We start from the raw sequence: 16,894 nt of genomic DNA, 5'->3' as shown, positions 1-16,894 counted from the left end.
GACATTTGTATAAGTTCATGAATGGGAATATTGGAGGGATATGGGCCAAGCACAGGCAGGTGGGATTAGTTTAGTTTGATTGTCATGGACTGATTGGACCAAGGGGGTCTGTTTCTATGTGTGTGACTCTATGAGTTAAATTTCTGTGTAAGATAAATGCAGGAATGTTGTATGAAGACATTAGGTTATCATGTGCACATGAACTTTATTGATGAGAATTGTTATCCTTAGGGTTCAAGAACTATGTTTAATCACTTTCCTGGTAGGAAATAAATCATGAATATCTAAACATAAAAGCATATATGTATTTTAAACTGTTGCTTAACCAGTCATAAACCCAAATGTGGGCCTCAAATTACATTTGATTGGTGCATTTCATACTGCTGTCAAGTTACATTTTGAAGAGGTTAACGCCACCTACCGGGTGAAATTCTTTACAGTAATATTACTAACAAGATAGAGTACTGAACCAACCAAAAACTCAAGTACTGAATATTTTGAGTACTACAGAGCACTAACTCTCCAAGGGTCTATTTCAATGCTGGATAATTTCTTATTCTCTGGCTGCTGTTTCTGAAAATGATAGAAAAAGTGATAGGATCAAGCTTGTGGTCAAAGCTTTTACTTTGGATGCACTGACTGATGAGGCATCACCTTCAAAAGAATGGAAGCAGATTTCCCAGGTGCCACATTAGAGGTAGAGACAGCTACACTGTATCAAATATTTGTTCGCTATTTCTATGAAATATGGCAATGGATTCTACTGTGACTTCTGCTGAATGTCTACAAAATGGTTTTCAGTGCATGTAAGTAAGTCTAATGTATATTCAGAATCCTTCTTTTTAAATCAGAGACCAGACCAACATTTGATAGGTCATCTGATATTGACCAAGGCACTGGAAATGATATTGACACACAGTCCTGTCGATCCTGCAAAGTCCTCCTCAGGAACATCTGGGAGCTTGTTCTAAACTTGAAAGAGCTATCCCTCAAACCAGTCAAACAAAACCCTGACAAAATCATACTCATGGAATCATATCTTAAAGGTATTGTCCCAGACAACATTATCATCATCTTTGGGTATGTCCAATACCATTGACAGGACCAAAACCCCCAGAAGTGATGGGACAGTGGTACAGAGTTGGAAGGGAGTTGCCCTGAGAGTCCTCAATATTAACTCTGGACCCCATTTAACAGAATTAGGCCAAATACAGTCATGGAAACCTATTTGTTACCCTCTCACTCATCCTACAGGGCTGGTGAATCAGTACTCCTCCACTTGGAGGATGCACTGTCAGGATCAAGGGCACAGAATGTATTCTGGGTCAGGAATTTCAAGAGTGGCCCAGCAGCAGCATTACTGATCGAGCTGATCCGGTCCTAAAGGACACAGCCGCTAGACTGGGTCTGCAGCAGGTGGGGAGGAAACCAACAAGAGGGCAAAACATACTTGACCTCATTCTCACCAATATACTTGCTGCAGGTGCATCTGCGTATGAAGACAAAGTCCTGACTACACCGAGAATATCTTACATCATGTTGTGGCCCCATCATCATGCTAAATAGGATAGACTTTAAACAGATCTAGCAACTCAACACTTGTCATCTCTGAGGCTCTATGGGCAATCAGCAGTATCATATTCCAATGCATGGCTCAACAAATCCTCCATTCTACCCTTGCCAACAAGTCAAGGGATCAACTTTAACTCAATGAAGAGGGCAGGAGGATGTGCCAGGAGCAGCATCAGGCATAACTAAAAACAAATGAGGTGTCAATTTGGTGAAGCTGCAACACAGCATTAGCAGAAAGTGACAGACAGAGCAAAGTAATTTGGCAACCAGTAGATTAAATCCAAGCTCTACAGTCCTGCCACATCCAGTTGAGAATGGCAGTAAATAATTAAACAACTCACTGAAGAAGGAAACTCCACAAATATCCCAGTCCTCAATGACGAGGTATCTCAGCACACCAGTAAAAAAGACCAGTCTGAAGCATTTGCAACTATCTTCAGCCAGAAGTACCAAGTGAATAATCTATGCCAGCCTCCTGCTGAGGTTCTCAGGAACACAGATGCCAACCTCCAGTCAATTTGATTAATCCATGTGATTTCAGTAAACAGCTTAAAGCACCGGATGTGACAATGTCTATGAGCCCTGACATGATTCTGGCAATGCTACTAAAGTCTTGAGAACTCGAAAGCTAGCTTCATCCTTCTTAACCAAGCAGTTGAAATACTGTTACAACACTATCATCTGCCCAACTACGTGAAAAATTGCCCAGGTATGTTCAATGCACAAATAGCAGGGCAAATCAGAGTTGACAATTACCATTCCATTAGTTTATTCTTAATTATCAGCAAAGTGTTAAAGGTGTCATTGACAGTGCTATCAAGCAGCACTTACTCAACAAAAACCTGCTCACTGATGCTCAGTTGGGTTTCACTAGGATGACTCAGCTCTTGACCTTCTTACAGCCTTGCTCCAAGCAAGGGGAAAAGAGCTGAACTCAAGACGGGAGGAGAAGGGTGAGCGCTCTTGACCTCAAGAGAGCAGGTAACCAAGTGTGCAATCAAGTAGCCCCAGCAAAACTGGAGTTGATGGCAATCAGCGAGAAAACTTGTCACTGCCTTAAGTTATAATTAGCACAAAGGAAGATGGTTGCAGCTTTTGGAAATCAATCATCACAGCCATAGAACATCACTGCAGCAGTTCCCTAGAATACATATTTTCTAATTAACCTGTTCAGACCTTTGGAGCAGGTAATGTCCTGGCCTAACCATCTTCAGCTGCTTCATCAATGACCTTCCCTCCATCATAAGGTCAGAAGTGGGGACATTCTCTGATGATTGCACAATGTTCAGAAACATTTGTAACTCCTCAGATTCTGAAGTAGCCCGTGTTAAAATCAAGCAAGACTTGGACAATATTCAAGTTTGGGTTAATAAGTGGCAGCTAATGTTCACACCACACAACAGCCAGGTAATGACCATCTCCAACAACAGCAAATTCAACCACCTCCCCATGATATCCAGTGGTAATACCATCACTGAATTCCCCAAAATCAATATCTTTGCAGTTACCATTGACCGGAAACTGAACTGAACCAGCAATATACATATTGTGGCTGCAAGGGATCTATGAATGAATAAAAATTGCCAGAGGTTACAGGTTCAGGAGGCAGGGTTTCACACTTCCAGAGTCCCTACTCCCTAGTTTGATTCCACTGATATGTGTGAATCCCTGGCACTAGTAACTTGCCTAACAAGGGTACTGATTCTAGCTTTGTTCAAATGAAACTCATTCTTTCTGTACACTCCAGTTCCAGGGATGGAACTAGAAATATGAACCATCTCTCCAGCTGTGCATGTAATCCTTTATTTCACTTTCTTCTTTGCTTAAAGACAAGCATACTTCCTGCATATATTCCATCACACTGGAAAGGAACATTTGAGCAAACTGAAAACCTCTCGGTTTTCTCCTGAGCTGGTTACTGAAATAAAATGCTCTGTCTTTAGAAGTACACGTAATTGAAACTTAGATCTGCTGCTTCCACAGCCCTGAAAGCTGTCCTACTGCTACAGCTAAACAGTAGACACCATTAAAGAGGCTTATATTGAAGGAACTGTCAAAAACCTCATCTTTGTTTTGCACTTTTACACACTACCTCTTTGCAGAATGCTGGAACAATTTTCCAGACAAATTAATAACTTCTGCAGGGCCATGTGGACACTCCTTCTACAGCCAACATGTTATGGAGTGAGAGTTGGGAGCCACAGCAATCCAGTTCAGAAGCAGGAATGCTATCAATACAGCCATTGAGCCTCAATGTACCTCAAGATCTTCTGTCTTTAATGGAGTAGAGAGTGCTTACAATCGTTATTGAAGAGGTTTCACATTGAAAATTATTAGATTGTAATGTTACAAATCTCTTTTTTTCTTCTCAAGGCTTGAAAATTGTTATCCACCTTATTCAAAATCAAGATGAAGTTTTAGTGGAGATTGGCAGCCATCACCAACAATTCATAGTAGATAATTTTATTCTATATTCTCGAGATGTAAACAAACATTTGAAAACACAAACATGAAAACAAGATTTTTGGTCAATCTTCCTATTGACATGAAAGGTACTTCATGTTCTCTGTTAATCACTGAAAACGTTATTTTTGTTTCAAACCTTTCTGTTATTTTGTTCCCAACTCATCTAGATTAGATTAGATTAAGATTTATTGTCATATGTGTATAAAAATGCAGTGAAGTGCTTTTTGTATGCAAAACTGAAAGTGTCACCATGCTCCTGCGCTATCTTAAAATATTCAATATAATACAAGATTTTACTGTTATAGAGTTTAATCTTTCTCTGTTCTTCATGTTACCATTTGCTATTCCTGCATTTGCTACTTGACATTGCCTGGTGGCTCCATAGCAGGCTCTAGGGTCTCAGTTATGGGCCCACCTCCACTGTTGCCACCACTCCCACAACTGCTGTGTCTGAGCTGGAGCTATGGGCCTGGTCTCATACTCATTGCACCCCTCCAGTGCTCCTCCAGATGCTGCCACTGGTCATTGGTTGCTGGGGTCCTGGCTCCGGTCTGTCTGACCGCTGATGCTGAAGCCTCTGCGACCTCGGTGCCAGAACTGGCCATGGATGTGAGGTTGTGCAGGGCCCGGCTCTAACCGACTCCCTGTGGAAAAACAACTGTGGGAAGACGCATCAGCTCTGCTGCTGACGCCACCACTGATTGTCGGGAGGAGCTGACTCTGTTTATTGCCCCTGTCGCACATGGTCTGCAGGCTGGGCCCACTCTCACCCTGCCGAAGGTGCTGTAAAAGGCTTTTAAAGAGAAAAACAAGAAAATGAGCAAAAGCAAAGAACAAAAGTAAATAGAAAAAACAGAAACAAGAAAAGCAGATGGAAGTAGACTAGCCCTGGCCCTGGATCCTGAATGCAGCAGAACATCCTGGAGTATGGGACAAGGTATACTCGCAACCATCTAGCCCTTTGCCTAAGATATCACTCTTTATCTCTGAATGAAGGCAGGCTGCTTGGCTCTGATGGCTGGATTTTCCATGTAGAGCCAGGAGCTCAACTGTTTCTTGGTCATGTTCCGTGGAACTGGGGATTAGGGAGGAGCCACAGTTTGTGATTTTGTCCATGGTGTGATGTTAATTTGCTAGAACATGGTGTTGACGGCCAATCAGCAGAGGCAAGCACAGGATAAATCCCTCAAGTGAGCACCAGATTTTATAGATATGAGGCAGCCATTATTGTGGAAGTTCGAGGTCAACAGATGGAGATGCATAGGCATTGAATAGAATCCAAGACAGGACTGCCTCACAGTTTACAGATGCAGCTCTTGAAGTTATGTTGGAAGCAATTCATGAGAGGCAATAGGTCTTGTTCCTGGAGAGTGGCAAGAGATGACTAACCAGACAAAGTAGGCTTGATTGAAGTTGACAGAAACTGACAGTAATTGTAGTGTTGTCCAGAGGTCCAGGGTGCGTTAGTGAACCCTGTGGTCAGGTGCCAAGTCTGCAGCCAACAGTGGATACTGCAGCCTGAGTCAAGCAGCCTGAGTGTTCAAGTGTACTCCTGACCATAGGAGGATATTTTTCCAGGATACTTACTAATCCTTTAACAACACTGACAGTTCTCATGCTGATTGGGAACCTGGTAGTACTGTTACATGCAACTTTCACTTAGAACAGCTGCTGGCATTAGTGAGGCCACCATTGCCTTATCTCTCTCTTTTGTCCTTGGAAAGGAGGGTTCATGTTATGTTCAAAAACAGAAAATGCTGGAGAAATTCAGTCAGTCTGCCAGCATCTATGGAGAGATATCAGAGCTAATGTTTCAAGTCCAGTGGGGTGGTCTTCTGCAGAAGAGTTTGCATTACGCTGGATCTCTGGGTTACCAGTCCAGTGATACTAACGTGATACCAACATCTCCCACAGTAATGGTAATCTAAGACAATGTCAAGGGAAGGTGGTTAGTTTCTTTCTGTGAATGCTATTTGGCACTTATTAGCGCAAGCCTGAATGTTGTCCAGATCTTGCTACATACGATCACAGATTTCTTCAGTGTCTGAGCAGTAATGATTGGTGTTGAACACATTAAATTCCTACATATGTGTTAATTCTCAGAAAATCTGTTTTGGCCATGTTAAACAAGAAATGAATGTTGGTCAGAATGCCAAGAAAAACTCCGCTCTCTTCTGGACTCTTTTACATCCTGCTGATCAAGAAATGACGTCTCAGTTTAACACTTCATCTGAAAGACTCCATCTCCGATGGTTGAGATAACAAGGTATAGAGCTGGATGAACACAGCAGGCCAAGCAGCATCAGAGGACAGGAAAGCTGACATTTCGGGTCTTCTTTTTCTGTGGAAGGTCCATTCCCAAAACGTCAGCTTTCCTGCTCCTTTGATGCTGCTTGGCCTGCTGTGCTCATCCAGCTCTACACCTTGTTATCTCAGATTCTCCAGCATCGGCAGTGCCTACTATCTCTCATCTCCGATAGTTGAATCCGTAGAACTCATGGCCGCATATGGCTGTGGAGATCAAGACATTGAATGCATTTAATTCAGAGATTGATAAATTCTTGATTAGCAAGGGGATCAAAGGTTATGGGGAGACTTGATGGGCTAGTTCTGCTCCTATATCTTATGGCCGTTATGGTCTAGTGTCACTTTCCCTCAGTACTGCGCTCGGGTGCTTGCCTTGATTTTTGCATTTAAGCTCTGGAGTGGGACTTCAACCTGGAGCCTTGTGACTCAAAAGTAAGTCATGCTAACAACTAACTTGAATACTACTAGCTGACATACAAATGCAAAATTATAACAATCTTTAAAAATACCTTATTTTCCTTCTGAATCCAGCCATTCTTTCCTCCTTTTAATTATTTCTGGACCTGATTTTACATTATTTTCACTAATTCTCACCTATTCTAATTTATACTTCTTTTTCAGTCCTTAATTCTGTTAATTTCATAATCCTTTAATCTGATTAAGGAGATTCAAAATTGCTTGCACCGTTCACTCAGACTCTAGGTGTCTAATTTCCTTCATTGTGATGTTGTCAGCTCACACTCTAAGCTACTTGCCATGTGAACATCTTAAAAGCCAAGCATCCGAGGACAAGTCTATCTAATGTCAGATTCCATTTTATTTACTCCTATAGCAAATTATGGCCCCTTCTCTCTTCTTACTGCCTCATGCATATTTTCTTATTACTCCTACAGGTACTGTTGTGATAAGGTTCAGAATTTCACTATCTAATAAAAAAGTCATTTATTTTATTCATTCATGAAATGTTGCTATTGCTAAGCCAGCATTTATTGCCCATCCCTAATTACCCTGTAGAAGATGGTGGTGAGACTGCTTCTTGAAATGTTGCGGTCCTTGGAATGTGTAAACACCCACAATGCTGTTAGGAAGGCAGTGCCAGTTTTTTGATGCAGAAACAGTGCAGGAATGGAGATAGAGTTCTCAGTCTGAATGATAAGTACCTTGGAGGAGGTCTTGGAAGTAGTGGTGTAATCATGCATCTGATCCCCTTGTCTTTCTAGATGGTATGGTGCATCAGTTTGGAAATTGCTGCTGGAGGAGTCCTGGTGAGATTGCCCAGTACATCTTGTCGATGGTACACACTACTGGCACTGTGTATCACTGGTGAAGGGAGTGAATGTTAAAAGTGGTGGATAGGGCGTCAATCATATCGGCTGCTTTGCCCCAGGTGATTTCAAGCTTCTTGAGTAGTTTTGGAGCTGCACTCATCCAAGCAAGTATGAAGTATTCCATCGTGGAGATAGGACATGAGTTACTTACCTGCTGCCAGACCTGCTTTTGTAGCCATAGTAGTTGAACGGCTGGTCCAGTTCAGTTTCTGGTCAATGGTAACCTTTAGAATGTTGATACTGGGGAATTCAATGATGATATATCCACTGAATGTCAAAAAGAGATGGTTAGATTCTCTCTTGCTGGAAATGGTCATTTGTGTGGCATAAACGTTACTTGCAGCTGATCAAGCTTGGATGTTGTCCAAGTCTTACTGCATTGGGCATGGACTGTTGGAGTATCGAAGGTGTTGGGAACAGTGTTGAACATTATACACTCATCATTGAATATCCCCAGTTATGATCTTATGATGGAGGGAAGCTCATTTATGTACCACTGAAAATGGTTGGGCTGATGTCATTGTCCTGAGCTATCCTGATGATTGACCTTGGACAACCACAACCATATTCCTATGAGCTAGGGTGTGACTGCAACTACAAGAGATTCCTACTGACTCCAGTTTTGCTAGGGCTATGGTACCTTGACGCCATACTTGGTCAAATGTGGCTTTGATATCAAGGGCAGTCACTGTCAACATCACCTATGGAGTTCAGCTCTTTTATCCATCTTTGAATCAAAGCATAATGAGGTCAGGAGCAAAGTGGCTCTGGCAGAACCCAAACTGAGCATCAATGAATATGTTATTCTTTTTCAAGTTCCACTTGATAATACTGTTGATGGTCCCTTCTATCACTTTGCTGAGCAGTGAGAGGAGACTAAACGGGCAGTATTTGGCTGGGTTGGGTTTGTCCTGCTAATTTTGGATAGGACAAACACTGAGCAATTTTCCACATTGCCAGATAGGTGCAAAAATTAATGCTCCTCCAAATGTTCACATTGAGCCATACAGTCAGTACAGTCTTTATTCAGTCTTTATTATATGATTATTTTGCTGCTAAGATGATCTAAGTAAATTGTCAGAGTATTGCAACTGACCTTGTGTCCCTGGCCAGTTAAGGGAAAAGCCTTAGTCCTTTCCCTGTTTGTCCTTGTTAGAAAGAGTGAAAATAGTGCATGTCGAAATCAAGCTTAGGCATAGAACCTAATTTGACTTAATAACCAGTCTGTAGTCACACTCTGGGATGGCAGAGTGAAACTGTTGCCTCATTAAAACTCACCACAATTAGCTATGAAGAAGAGAGATAATCCAAATAAGCAGAAAGCAGCTGCAAAAGACTCATGTGACACAATAGTAGCGTTACCTACTACTGGGATAGAAGGCCCTAGATCAAGTGCCTCCTGCCCCACACACAAGTCACAATGCAGCTTAACAGATTGATTTTTTAAACCGAGCTGAGTTCTTCAGGATCTTGAGCTCAGTGGTCACATCCCTAACTCTGGGCCAGCAGATTCAAGTTCAAGTCCCACCCCTCCCTGATGTGTGTTGCAACATGTCTGGACAGGTTGATCAAAAAATAAGAAATAAAGCTGCAAACTGTGTTTGTGCTATAGTGCCGCTAACACTGATAACCAGAGTTCCTGCACACGAGACTTGAATTCTAAAAAACATGTTACAAACAAGTGCTTTACATGAGTAAAAGTGCTGTTTTAATGGCAATTTGACTTCATGGCAACATTGCTAAATCTTGTCTTGTATCAGAGAAGAAAAAATAGTGTCATTCCATTCCAATTGTATCCTCATGTGTTTCTGTCATGTCACAATTAATTATGTCTTAAGTCTGTAAAGAAATATAAAAGACCCACTTCTTAACCTGGCCAAATTCATTTGCTAAAAATTCATTCTCAGGATGACTGTCACTGGGAAATACTCATTCTCAGTTGTCCTGAGAAGATAATATTGGGTGTTGTTCTTGAAATGTAGCCTTCATGTAATAATCTTTGTGGACAGTAGATGCTATGCTTGGCTTGCCAGGCCCCTGAAGGTCAGCAGAGCCAACCAGTTTGAGGGACTGAAGCAACATATGGGCCAGACCGTATAAGGTCAGTAGGTATTCCCCACAAAAGGATATTAAGTTTATAATCTAATTGTACAACAACTGTAACATGTTGCAGTGTTCCGAGGCGCTTAGAAACATCACAAAACAAAATATCAAGAATAAAGGGTATAATTCTAAAAGGGATGGAGGAACAGGGAGACCTGGGTGCCTAAGTACATTACTCATTGAAGACAGCAGGTCAGGTTGAGAGAGTGCTTGATAAAGTATATGTCCTCCTGGGCTTTCTAAACAGGGCATAGGGTATAAAATCAAGGTGGTTATGTTAAACCTGTATAAAACACTAGATTGGCCTTAACGAGTGTATTGTGTTCAGTTTGGCGCATTGGTTTAGGACTTCAGAGAAGGCACAGAAAAGATTCACATGAATGGTTCCAGAAAAGAAATTCTAATTACTCAAAAAGAATTGAGAAATTCGGAAAATAGTTGCATTGCTCCTTCAGAGGGCCAAAGTATGTACCATAGGCCAAAAATCCTCCTTCTAGAATTTGATGATCTGGAGAATGTTATGGAATTTACTCCATCAGCCTCATATTTGCAACTCCCTACAACACTCAAAGTTTGACTGTATGCATTACCCATTATGTGCCATGTTTTCTGGGTCAACATCTTGAGCAATTCCTATAATGTGTTTAAGGTAGTTATCCAGACAATATGTTGAGGCACCAACAAGGGCATCAGCTATGTTACATCTAATATTGTGCAATGATAAGGGACTATTTAATAATTAATAGTTTAACAATCTTGTTGTAAAAGAACCTTTCGGAAATAGTTATCATAGTATGATAGAATGTTCCATTAGGTTTGAAAAACATGTGGTTCAACCTGAAACTATTGCCTTAGATATAGGCAAGCACTAAGTAAGAGAAGGAAGTTGGTTGTGGTGGAATGGAAAAATACATTCTAAAGTTTGGCAGTAGATAGGCAATGGCTAATATCTGAAGAAATAATACTTGGCTTTCAAAAGATGGACATGCCTTCAAGGTAAAATTACCGAACAGGAAAAGCTAGAGAGCTGTGGCTGACAAGGGAAGTTAGCATTAGATAAGCATTAGATCAAAGGTGGAGTCTTATAAAGTCGTTCCACCCTTCCCCCCAACCCCCCAAAAAAGTGGTATGCCTGAGGATTTTAGAATTATGCAAAGGAAGACAAACAGCTGACAAAGAAATAATTGAATATGAATATAAAATAGCAAGAAACATAAAAACTGATTGTAAAAGCTTCTCTAGGGAATAAAAAAGGAAAAGATTTACAAAGGCGAATGTGGATCCATTACAGACAAAGATAGGAGAATTTATAACAGGAAATTTTTTTAAAAACGCAGAAAAGTTAAACAAATTAATGTCTCCAGAAAAGAGTTTAACTGGTAATTATTGCATGACAGATAGTGGGAGCTCGCTAGGTGTAAATTGCAAAGCCTAAGGAGGATCGAGCTGGTGAGCCCATAGTGATCATACCCACAAAATTGCAGCAGAAGTCCATGGGCAACAATTTAAAGCAAGGTTATTGTCCCTCCCTCGCCCAAGAGGTACCGTGTGCGAATCAGTTGTTCGCGATCCCAACCTCCAGTTCGTGGTATCATCTGGCCACAGAATTTACCACGGGTATTTCTGGTGTGTGTCGTTCAATGTGTGCCACTTACCGACCTCTCTTGTGAGAAATCGCAAGGTTGGACCACTTATTGAATTAGGTAAGCAACGATATTGCTTCTAGCAACCGCCTGTCATTATTTCCCCAGACTCGTTAGCCAAGTGCCCATGGCTGGCCCCGTTCTCCGCGGGGAAGCAAGGCCCCTGCAGCCAGTGCAGTGCAGACATATCAACCATTACCTGCAGTCGCCAAGATCGACTGGTCTGTGCCTGGAGCTGAGGGCGGGTGGTCGTCGCCTAAATTCGCCACTTCACCAAATGTTTTCCGTGCAACTGCCGGAATGTGACCATAGCAACGCCAAGCCGTGACCGTAGCAACCAGAATGTTACAACGTCACCGCTTGGTCACATGATCCCTCCTAACCTCCCCAGTGGTTAGAGAGTATCTGTTTCTCTGTACTCATACTGAATGTATCCAGCCTTCTCTTAACTTTTCGGTTATCACCATTTATGGTATTTTGTTTCTTTGGAAATATTATTATTTGCTCCGACCGCTTAGGAATGAGTACCACATTACAGCATTTGGTAAAATAAACGTTAATATCATTAATTGTACCATCCATTTATTATTGTGTTAGATGCGGTTCGTTTGGTAGCCCCATCGCCCCGCAACCACAAGGTTCTGGGATCTAGGTCCCACTCTCGGGCTTGAGCACAAAGGGCTGACACTCAACTGCAGTGCCGAAGGAATTGTGGTCTTCAGTATGAGATCATAAACCTTGAAATGTTATCTCAAATTCTCTCTTTCCTGACGTGCTAAGTAATTCTTAACATTTTAAACATTTTTAAAGAACCCATGGTAATATTTGAAAGAAGGGCGGGGATGGTATCCTCTATGTCCTGACTAATATTTAACCCTCCATTATCACACTGATGTTTATGGGAGTTTGCGGGGTACATATTGACTACATTGCGACAATAACTGTTTGCTTGGCTGTAATTGGCTTGAAAAAAAAATCAGACACCTTGAAAAAGCACTGAAAATTGTAAGTTTTTAAATTATTTTCTAAGAAGAAGTCACAGCAAATTGTCCCGAATCTATGATTGCAGGGTTTTGTAGTCAGCAAGCAAGAAAGGGGATTTTTTTTTCTTTCCCAGTTGGTTCAGTCTTCTCAGGCTTACAGAAGCAGAGGTAAAGGAACAATGCTTGCTGTTGGGCTTGCTGACGACAAACGGGTGTGAGAAAATAGGCTTGCTGTAATCTGGTGTCTGATTCAGATCGACAGCCTCAGCAGGGGATCTGTGATGTCTAAGAGTTGGGCAAGGGTACCTCTTCAGCAAATCACATTGAAGAACTTTCATTGAGTCTAAACTATGCAATGCAAATTAGAAAGTATGAATATGACTGAAATGGTTGATATACAGATAGCAAAATAGAAAAGGGAAACAGGTGGAATTTAAAAAAAGCAAGTTAATACAAGTTTTAAGAAATTGAAAATTGCCAACACTAATTTTGTTCTGAAGGAATATGATACTATGTTTGAAAAATAATGTTTTCATTGCTAGAAAGGCTGTTAATCGGTTAGTTATCATTTATTTTCATATGGCTAAACTTTTCAACCATTTTAGTGTGGAATTAGCGAGGGGTTGCAATTTGGTAAGACAAACCTGGGCAGGACTTACACAAATAAGGGCAGGGCCCCTGGGTAATGCTGTCAAACAGAGAGACCTAAGGGTGCAGGTACATAGTTTCTTGAAAGTAGTGTCATGGGTAAGGTGATATAGAAGGCATTTGGCATGCTTGCCGTCATCAGTCAGAGCACTGAGTACAGGAATTGGAACATCATATTACACCTGTACAAGACATTGGTGATACCACATTCGGAGTACCACGTACAATTCTGGTTGCCCTGCTAAAGGAAGGATGTTATTAAACTGGAAAGGGTGCAAAAACGATTTACAAGGATATTACCGAGACTGGAGGGCTTGAGTCAAAAGGAGAGGTTGGATAAGCTGGGACTTTTTCCCCTGGAATCTAGGAGGCTAAGGGATGACGTTGTTCAGGTTTATGAAACCATGAGAGGCATAGATAAGGTGAATAGCCAAGGTCTTTTTTCCAGAGTAGGGGAGTCCAAAACTAGAGAGCATAAGTTTAAAGTGAGAGGGGAAATATTTAAAAGGAATTTGAGGAGCAACTTTTTCACACAAAGGTTGGTGCGTATATGGAATGAGCTGTCAGAGGAAGTGGCAGAGGCGAGTACAATTACAACATTTAAAAGATGTTTGATCAGGTACATGGATAAGAAAGGTTCAGCGGGATATGGGCCAAATGCAGGCTAATGGGACTAGTTCAGTTTAGGAAAACTGGTCAGCATGGATGAGCTGAGCCGAAGAGTCTGTTTTAATGCTGTATGACTCTATGAGTCTAAGAGCAATGTATTTCTGATGGCATTGTCTGGATTTCTGGTCAGAATTTTTCTCTCTGTGAAGTGGCAAGAATGATGACATGCAAAATGATTCAATTGGGCGAGAGCCCAAAGAGAAAAATGTTGATGTTGAGAAAAAATCTGTTCCGCTTATGCCCTCACGCCTTAGATGGGCATTCAGAATCTCGCTGTCAGATGGTGGGAAGCTTATTTCCATGCACTTACATCTCATTGTCAGTCCAACTCACAGTATTGATATCACACTTCCAAATTTGTTCTCTGCAATTGAGAAACTTGATGGTGCAAAAACTCAAGTGGTAAAACAGAATGAATACCTGACTACATGTCTCTCCAGCACCTATTGCAACTCACAGAAAGGCTGTGCAAGCCATCTGGTTTTGTTTTCACATTGAACCACTTCCTCTGCACAAGGTACCTCCATGGTTAATGAGAAAAATTTTTCCTGGACTGTCCATTCAGTCAACTTGGCATCAACAAAGCACCAGCCTGGCAATAACATCACACTTGCTCTTGGCCCACTGACATTCATCACTGCAGGACATCATGCAAGTACGTCAGAGCTGAAGGCCAGCCAGGGCTTCCATTCTTGTTGGTTTGTGCTGAGAGCTAGCCAGGTATGTTTTATATCTGCACAAGATTTTCAGCACCAACATGGAACTAGGTATCTTCTTGGTGTGAGCCTATTTTATTAGTGCACAAAGTCTTTTGTGTTTCCTTTGAGGTGGCACACTGTACGTCTTAGTTTGTTTTTTTAGTGCAGGAAAGGCAGGCAGCTTGTGATAGTGGGGGGGCACCGAGAATAAAAATATCAGTCGGAGAGTGGGTGGACTTGTCGCTGGAGCCATTTCAATGTCAGAACTGCAGTACGTGCCAGCAGTTTACATGGCAAATATGCTACATGCACTTAAAGAAGACAGTCATGTGTGAAAGTCAAAGGGGACAAGCGCTTAGTGGGTTGCGGGTGGACTTCAGTCAGTCAAGACATACTGCCACAGTCAGTCAAGGGGTTGGTCAGTTTGCAGTCTGAGATTTGGCCATGGTCAGTCAGGAACTTCATCCTACACAAGTCCAGAGTTCTGTTCTCTTGCAATCTGGGGATTAGACCACAGTTAATCCTTGAGGACAAGTGCAAGCTGTCTGGTAACTACCTGTCAGTCAGTCCAGGTGTTGTTGAGAGATCAGTCCAGACAGTTGGCCATAGTCAGTTGTGGGGTTTCATCACTGAAGGTTAAGGGTCTTATCAGGGACAGTATATGGCAGCCTAAGGAAAGAGGACAGATCAAGTCTGGCAATGGCCTTCCTTGTACATGGTAATTGAGGGAATGTTGACATTGATTGGAGGCATGTACATATAGTAGGATGGGAATTCATAGTTAATGGGAGTGGACTCAGAGTTTTTGCAAGGAGGATCCAGGAAGTTCACGATTACTCAGTCGCTACATGGGAATGGTATAGGGACAGCAAGTTCATAGGAGCCTCTTGAGTCATGGACTTTTGGTTAATGCAGAGAAATTAACAGTGATGTAAAGGATCTCAATCAAAATGCAGGCGAGATGAATGATCATTGAGGCCACAGGCACAGCAACACGAAATGGAATGTGAAAAGTGATGGGAAATTTGTGTGACACAGGTGGAGACTTCAAGTCATTCATGCAAGTTCAATGTCAGAGGTATTTTTAATCAGCCTGTTCAGGGATGTTACTTACACAGCTCTGGTGTAGGTGGGACTTGAACCCAGACCTTTGGGCTCTAGAGGTAGGGACACTATCACTGTACCACAAGAGCTCCAGATTCAATGTTGGAAGTCAATGGACAATAAGTTTACTAAATGGCTGCAACTGCATGCAAAGTGTGAAGAGTGCATCACTGTTTTCTTCCGCGGGGCAGGAACTTGCTTTCCATTTGCCTTCAAAATTTATTTCACCTGGAGGTCAGTAATTATTGAAGAATGCAGGTAACAAATTATGTCCTCAAGCATATGTAAATGATTTTAATGTAAATTAATGATTTAAAGTCTGTGCCTTGTCTCAGAAAAATATTTATTCAATGCTTTTCCCATAGTGTTGGCTTTAGTTGCATAAGCAACCGATGCTTTTTAATTTCAATCATGGAATGTGCATGTTGCTGGCTGTGCCAGCATTTATTGCCCATCCATAGTTCACCTTGAGAAGGTGGTGGTGAGCTAAATTTTTTAACCGTTACAATCCATGTGACAAATGTACACCAACAAGGATATTAGGGAGGGAATTCCAGCATATTGTCCCAATGACTTCGAAGGAAAGGCAGTATAGTTCCAAGTCAGGATCGTGAGTGACTTGGAGGAGAGCTTGCAGGTCATGGTGTTCCCAAGTATTTGCTGCCCTTGTCCTAGATGGAATTGGTTATGGCTTTGGAAGCTGCTGTATAAGGAGCTTTGGTGAATTTCTGCAGAGCATCTTGCGGATGGTACACACTTCCGCTAATGAGCATTGGTGGGAGAGGGAATGGATGATTGTGAATGTGGTGCCAATCAATTGGGCTGCTTTGTCCTGGATGGTGTTAAGATTTTTGAGTGTTGTTGGAGCTGCAGTCATCCATGTAAAGTAGAGAGTATTCCATAACAATCCTGAAATGTGCCTTGTTGATGGTGAACAGGCTTTGGGAAGTCAGGAGGTGAGTTACTCACCACAGTATGCCTTGTCTCTGATCTGCTGTTGTAGCCACTGTATTGACTTGGAGTGCTGCCTGACCTGCTGTGTTCCTCACACTGCTCCCCACACTGTATTGGCTAGTGGTGCAGCAAGGCTGGAGCACAAGTTTTCAGAATTACTGCTGGAATATTATCAGGGCTCTTAGCCTTTGCAGTATCCATTTCCTTGTAACATTTCTTGATATCGCATGTAGTGAATTGAATTTGTTGAAGCCTAGCATCTGTGATGCTGGGGACCTCAGGAGGAAGATGAGGTGGATCATCTGCTTGGTACTTCTGGCTGAAGATTGTTGCAAATGCTTCAGACTTGTGTTTTCTACTGGTGTGCTGAACTACCCTATCATTGAGGATGGGAATATTAGAGAGCTTGCTCTTTCAGT

At 41.9% G+C, this 16,894-nt stretch overlaps 1 protein-coding gene across 2 annotated transcripts in view; it reads right to left on the bottom strand.

Moving 5' to 3' along the window:
- Window positions 1-11,750, bottom strand: part of c7h7orf57 (chromosome 7 C7orf57 homolog) — a 66,961-nt gene extending 55,211 nt beyond the window's left edge. For both annotated transcript variants that reach the window (XM_048599339.1, XM_048599340.1), the window contains exon 1: window positions 11,619-11,750. The gene's annotated coding sequence lies outside the window, so the exon portion shown is untranslated. The remainder of the gene's footprint in view (window positions 1-11,618) is intronic.
- Window positions 11,751-16,894: the final 5,144 nt, after the last annotated feature.

The sequence above is a fragment of the Rhincodon typus genome, chromosome 7, assembly GCF_021869965.1.
Source record: "Rhincodon typus isolate 14 chromosome 7, sRhiTyp1.1, whole genome shotgun sequence".
NCBI lineage: Eukaryota > Metazoa > Chordata > Chondrichthyes > Orectolobiformes > Rhincodontidae > Rhincodon > Rhincodon typus.
This window is presented reverse-complemented; position numbering and strand designations above follow the sequence as displayed.